Below are 7500 nucleotides of genomic sequence, written 5' to 3'. Positions count from 1 at the left end.
CACACACACACACACACACACACACACACACACACACATATATATATATATATATATATATATATATATATATATATATATATATATATATATATATATATATATATATGTGTGTGTGTGAGAGAGAGAGAGAGAGAGAGAGAGAGAGAGAGAGAGAGAGAGAGAGAGAGAGAGAGAGAGAGAGAGAGAGAGAGAGAGAGAGAGAGAATCTGAAAGCTGGAAGAACATTAAAGAAGCTTATTTGCATGAAGGTTAGACTCAAAAATGGTTGCGACTGGAATGGTAGCGAGAACGTGTTATCCCTCCTGCCACCCCGCGACACTCCACCGCCTCCCTGTGCACCCTTCCTACCCTCCCTTCACTTCCCTCTCTTCCCTTCGGCCGCGCAGCCCAGCTACTTCCTCCATCAGACTCGTAACGACACTTTAGACGCTCGCTAACTATGACGTGAATCCCACGAGTCCGGCGACGTCTGTGTGTGTGTGTGTGTGTGTGTGTGTGTGTGTGTGTGTGTGTGTGTGTGTGTGTGTGTGTGTTTTAATATGATAGTAAGTACAGTTCTACTTCTCTTATCTTCCTCTTCTTTCCATACCAGTTCAGTACTACAGTTGTAAGGGGACAAGCAGTTATACATATACGTCGATCTATCAGACTGTACGTATGTATGTACAAGGCTGCTTCTCTCTCTCTCTCTCTCTCTCTCTCTCTCTCTCTCTCTCTCTCTCTCTCGTGAACACATTAACAGGAGAGTCTGGTCAGCCGTCCACGCCACATGTATTGCTGATGAAGTAAGTACACACACAATGAGGAGTGAACAGGTACACAGTAATAACACATGATGTGTAACTCCACAGTCCTCAGTTATACTTCCTATGAATGATAAGCCAAACTTTTTATGTTCACACTTATAAAAGGACCAATATATATATATATATATATATATATATATATATATATATATATATATATATATATATATATATATATATATATATAGACACACACACACACACACACACACACACACACACACACACACACACACACACATACACACACACACACACACATGAACAAAATAATCCCCCTCACATCCGTAGGAAAAAATGGTGTGATTAAAACTACGCCTTGTCAAAAACAAGAGAAGGCTGGCCGGCCCCGCTCATCTTTCCCGTTGTCGTCATGGCAACCGAGCCAGCGGAGGAAAACATCGCACTCTTCACTACCGGGGTGTCGCGCCCAAGATTTTACTTTCCCTCCTATAAAACATCATTATTGCTCTTATTCCTGCTTCCTTAGACTTGTAGTTTTCGCTCACGTTCAGGAAATTTAATTGCCGATCGCCTAGGTATCATCGAAAGCCCAGAGATGTAGGAATAGAGGTAAAATCGGCTGAAGCTCTTGCAAGGGGATTTTCAACTCCATTTTCTCGACGAGCAGAAAGATGGAGGGTTGGAGGCCCCTGCGCCGGCCACGCTCCCCAGACTTGCAGGCTCAGCTGCATATATTACCCGTCATAAATAGCCGCCGTTGTTGGTCGGGGCTGCTGTCTTTTCAGCGTTGGCTGTGCTGCGTTGTGACGTATTAAGAAAATGTTATGAAGACTGCCACGGGCATGCATATGCATACTTCTTTGAAATTAAATAAAGATTCTTAAGGAAGTTTTCTTTCTGTTAAAAACATATACGACGAGTATTTCTAAGCTTTAATCTTGATATATGGATGTCTAGGGAAGATATATGCGGGTGATTCAGAAAGCAGGGCGTCGCACATCAAAGTAGTCTTAAGGGGATAACACACGACAAGATTTGGCTTGATCCAAAGACAGATTCGAGTGCTGAGAGTCTTTATAACACTTGGTCTATACAGTCTTGGCCAATACCAATGGAAATCCGCTCATACTCACCAGCGTATAAAGGTGAACATACAAGACACTAGCACACCTAAACATTAAAGCTTTGAGAAACTTTCATCATCCTCGGGAGATTTTTGAGAGCAACACTGCTCTAAAGTCTGTCATGCACCTTTAGCGATTTACTTCATAATGCTGGAATGACATGAAACAGTCGGAAAGAGGCAGCTGTTGACTGATCGACGGTCACAGTTAGCGGGCGTGACGTTGAAATCTGCCTTGCGTCGAGCAGTGAACATGACAGAACGAGATGCGTGCAGCAGTTGAGAGCCGCACCACTCAGTGTTGTTAGGGCGGCTGGGGCAAGTCAGGGAGGTGCAGCTGGACGCCTCGGACACTCACCACGCACTCAAGGAAGCGACATGTAGAACCACAGCCGCAACATCACCAACCATCAGCTCACTAAAAATATGCTACCCAGTACTTTGCATCTATACTGCAACAAGAATTGAATCTAATTTTAATCTTGTCACAACTAATAATGAAAAGTAACACCAGTGACGTCAAACACTGATTAATTGCCGTCTCGTGAGCTGCCAGCTATTCCCTGGTGACGGCCTGACATCTGAGCTTCATCTGCAGGGACTCGCGGCGACGTAACCTAAGGAGCACTGCTTACAGACACCCGCATGTATAGAAGGGAACACTTGACGGCCTTCTGAGAGGAATCAAATGGCGGACTGAACACTACAACGACCTGCCATCTTGAGTTTGTCTTATAAGTTCACCCCTGAGGAAAGTCCCCGGGTTTAACAAGGTTGTAAGAGATCCTTGGATTTTATTCATGTCTGGGGTCCGCTTTCTGCAACCTTTCAAAGGATTCAAATATCATTGATTGGGTTCTGATGGTTATCTTTACTATTAAGGTGGAGAGTACTTGTTAAACTATCGACAAAACGGAAAATGTCCTTGGAAACACTGATAATCTCCATTTGAGTCGGTTGAAGTAGCCGAAATAAAACGCTGACACATTTGAGAATACAGTATAGTCTCAAGTGAACAACACACAAACACACACACACACACACACACACACACACACACACACACACACACACACACACACACACACACACACACACACACACACACAAACTTTAAAAACTTTCCAATATCCTTTTCCACAAGAGCAAAGTTCCCTTCTGACTAAGCACGATAAGAAATACCACTAATGTATATATGAGAAAAAAATCTTATCAACCACATATACAATTACAACCCATGCAAGTATAACCAGTCTGTTGATTAACACATTTGTGTCTCCTTTACCACATACTAAGAAGGAAAAAAGAGAAATCCTTAATATATCATCTAAAAGCAGTCTAACAAGATCCTCCTATTCGTCTGGAAAAACCATTACGTACGTACCTTCCACAGAAAAAGAGGATTAAGAACACACCAAGGAAGAAGTAGGTAGTAAAGATAACCAGTTTTTCCTTTCTTTCTACCACTACTCTTTCTCCTCTACTTCCTCCCTTTCTCCTCCTCCGCCAGCTTTAGATAACACACCCTGAGAGTCGTCCTCGTCTGGGTGTGACTGGAGTATCTCGCTCGTAAATAAGGAAAACCTATACATCGGGTGATTCATGTGAACGACCCTCTCCTGACAACTCCCTCGAGCAACAGAGAGAGAGAGAGAGAGAGAGAGAGAGAGAGAGAGAGAGAGAGAGAGAGAGAGAGAGAGAGAGAGAGAGAGAGAGAGAGAGAGAGAGAGAGAGAGAGAGAGAGAGAGAGAGAGAGAGAGAGAGAGAGAGAGAGAGAGAGAGAGAGAGAGAGATGAAAGAAAAGCAATAAATAAATAAATGAATAGATACAATAACAAGCTACACACACACATTCACACACACACACACACACACACACACACACACACACACACACACACACACACACACACACACGTTATCCTCTCAAGGCCCAGCCAGCCAATATAAGAGGCAGCAACGGTGGACAAGTAATAGTGGTGAGATGGATGGTTCCCTTCCAGCTGTCAACTCGGTGGGTGAGGTCGTTCATCACCACCTACGAGTAGTACTGAGAACCGAGGACGACCATTTGCCGTTTTTCCTCCGCGGGGTAAGAAGGAGGAGCGGCAGCGGCAACCAACACCTTTATCGGCGTGCAAGTTACGAGGTTATGATCTGCAGTCACTTCTTGAGGCGGTAATCAGCGGATCTCATTTTACTTTATTGGCTTTAGTCACGGTCACGAGCGCGTCTATTTCCTGGTCTGGTCTGCCTTGCTGTCCTTGCCGTGTGGTGTCTTGAAGTAGATCAGGATTAGTTTATACGCCCTGAAGGTTATTTCAAGGTACAGAGTGAGAAGAAGAAAGAGGAGAGGCGTCAAAATGGCAGTTTAAGGCAACAAGAGAGATCATTACTTGCTCTTAAGACCGAGTAAAAGGCCCTTTGCATAGAGCCCGAAAAGAGTCCAGTTTTTCCGCCATGAAGATAAATTACAGGTTTAGAGCTGCCACTCCGTTTTGTGGGTCATTAATCAGTGCTAACTGCCCTGCGGCGTCCCTGGCACCCGCTCGTCTCTCCGCCTTCTTCTGCCTCGCCTAGCAGTGGCACTCTCCTCTCACTTATCTTAACACTTTGAGTCACTTTTCTTCCCACGCGTGTCTAGTACAGTCACTCCCATCAGTCTTGCGCAAGTTTTAAAATGCAGCACAAAAGAGAAGGGAAATGTCTAGCCACATAAGTGATATCATTTGGTGTCTCCACGCCGGTAGTAATGTCTTTTAGTGCCCTCGGGGATGTGAAAGGCCTTCTGGTGAATATTCTCTCTCTCTCTCTCCCCGCTCTCGCTCTCTCTCTCTCTCTCTCTCTCTCTCTCTCTCTCTCTCTCTCTCTCTCTCCCTCTCTCTGGTGACATTCTTATGTAAATTCACCTTTAGAATCCTCAAATGTATACATCAGCATTCTAGGAAAAATAGTATTACGGGCTTACACGATCATTTATTTCATACGTATCTATTATTTAGTTGATGTCTTTGGGAAAGGTTGTAGTGCTCACGTGAACGTAAGCCAAGAGCAAGTGACGGGGTGAAATTCTGGGAAGCCAATCGGTCGTCAGAATATTTAAGAAACGAGAGAGCTATGCGTAGGAAACATAAAACAGAAACCTGAGGAAAATGGAAAGACTGAAGTGATGGGAATGAGAAAAAAAAGAAGTTTTTATCATTAAGATGCAGATGCTGATGAATCGAAATAAAATAAACAAGGAGAGAGTGAAGAAAGTGGAGAGACGGAAGAGGACGGAAATAGAATGGTTTTATGAAGAAGTAATTCTAGAGAAACGAAGTAAACTAAACAAGAAAATGACACGAGGTAGAATAATATAGAAAAGACGAGAAAATATGATGGGAAATGAGAGTTAGAAATACGGTGAAAAGAAGCTTTGCACGAAGAGAAACGAGTGACAAAAAACAAAACGAACGGAAGGTAGAGGTGAGTGAAGTGAAAAATGAGAGGAAACAGATGAGAAAATGAGGAAGGCGAAGGGGATTAAAAGAAAGGGGGAGGAGAAATTTATGACAGACACACATGAGAAAGGGAAATGAGGGATAATCAAGAAAGTAAAGCAAAAATAAGAGTAAAAAAAACACATAAAGGGGAAGGGGAAGTACTGATATCAACGGGGGAGCTAGGAACGTATGGAAAATATATGAGGGATAGTGTGAGTGGACATAAGGTTAGACGAACCGAATGTGCAAGGGAGAGGAAGCCGGGCGGTGTGGGAATGATGTTGGAGGGAGAAGGAAGGAGAGAAAACACCCTGAATGGAAAGGGGGAAAGGAAAAGATATTATGAGAGAGAGAGAGAGAGAGAGAGAGAGAGAGAGAGAGAGAGAGAGAGAGAGAGAGAGAGAGAGAGAGAGAGAGAGAGAGAGAGAGAGAGAGAGAGAGAGAGAGAGAGAGAGAGAGAGAGAGAGAGAGAGAGAGAGAGAGAGAGAGAGAGAGAGAGAAGGTGAGAAGGGAGAAGGAAGAAGGTGGGATAAGTGAATGAACGATAGAAGAGAGGGAGAAAGAAGAGGGTGAGAGAAGGAAGGAAAAGGAAGAGGGAAGAGGAGAGAAAGAGGAGGAGGAGGAGGGAAGAAGGCGTGAGGAGGAAGGTATTCGATGTGCTAATGACCTCCAGGGTTTTTTGCTTCGGTAATAATGAGGAAGATGAGGAAATGTGAAGGCGATGACGGAGATGTTATTGACTGCCTGGAGAAGGGAGAGAGCGGAGAGAGCTATTCCTACTGCCTCTCGTCACCTCCTCAAGCTAAAGATGGATGCTGTGATCGCTCAAGACTCCTGCATCTTTTGTTTCTATTGGCACAGTGCATTGCGTTAGAAGCTGAGATGAAATGTGATGGTCCCGCTTCGATCCTCACCACACCACCACATTCAATTAAGACTCGACGCACGTTTTAAAGTCACCGCAAAATTGGTTATTATAGTGCGGGACTGAGTGCGGTTTTATGTGTCAGTAAATGCAATGTGCAGCGCGGGACAAACTTGGCGGGGCTCCATACGCTGAATAATTTGAGGTATAATTAAAGACACAACATCTGTCACCGGCAATTAATATCCATACGCCGTACACGTGGCTCTCGTGCTACTCTCTTTGTTTGCTTGGATATCAGCGTGTGAATGGAGACACGGATATCCACGCCCATACACACACACACACACACACACACACACACACACACACACACACACACACACACACACACACAAGCACGCATGCACATACATACATACATACATACATACATACATACACACACACACACACACACACACACACACACACACACACACACAAGCAGCCACATTTATAACCCTCACGGTACATAAAGCACCTACACACTTATCTTGCGAACACTAGATCACTTGGTGCTTCCTCCACATGTTCTCCGCTCGCCCCTCTGTGATTAACTCGCCACTCCATCCCTGGTTTATGGAGTCGACATGAGGCCGGCCAAGACCAAGGCATCACCTGGACTTTAATTCGCAATTTACTCGTCGTTAAGGACGTGTCCAGTCAGGCGAGGGTGAGTGGGCAGGTTATATGCACCTTTTAGATCGCAATCTTAGTAAAAATGGGCCTCATTCTCTATTCATTTTGAGCCTCTCTTTTATAGCGAGTTAGCGGAGTATGAAGGGAAAAAAAAAGTGACGCAGATAAAAGTGAAGCTGATACGCGCCGATCTCACCGCTATTTTTTCATCGCTCGGGATTTATGGCTGAAAGGAACGTATTGACGACACCGACGCTGAAAGGCGAGATCAAACAGTAATTAACGCATCTGCAACCCCTGGCCACGAAATGGACGATGCTAAATGAAAATAGCTTCCTCGTCTCCGTCAAACTCAACCAGCTGTAAGCGGTCGCCGGGCCAACACGATCAGTTCACATATTTCTTGAGCGCCTCAGTACGCTCTCTTCCTACTGACGGAGGCCCCGCCAGGTGGTACTGCCCTCACCCTCTCTGGACAGAAGCCATAATACTTGATTAAAATGCGACTCAAATTGCCGTGTTTTCATCTGATTTCTCCAACGCATGCGCGCATCCGTCTCGCGCCCACACACA

At 44.6% G+C, this 7500-nt stretch overlaps 1 long non-coding RNA gene across 4 annotated transcripts in view; it reads right to left on the bottom strand.

The window, feature by feature from the left end:
- LOC123498902 overlaps nucleotides 1-7500 on the bottom strand; it is a 133573-nt gene that overhangs the window by 25677 nt on the left and 100396 nt on the right. The window lies entirely within an intron of this gene.

The sequence above is a fragment of the Portunus trituberculatus genome, chromosome 48, assembly GCF_017591435.1.
Source record: "Portunus trituberculatus isolate SZX2019 chromosome 48, ASM1759143v1, whole genome shotgun sequence".
Lineage (NCBI taxonomy): Eukaryota > Metazoa > Arthropoda > Malacostraca > Decapoda > Portunidae > Portunus > Portunus trituberculatus.
This window is presented reverse-complemented; position numbering and strand designations above follow the sequence as displayed.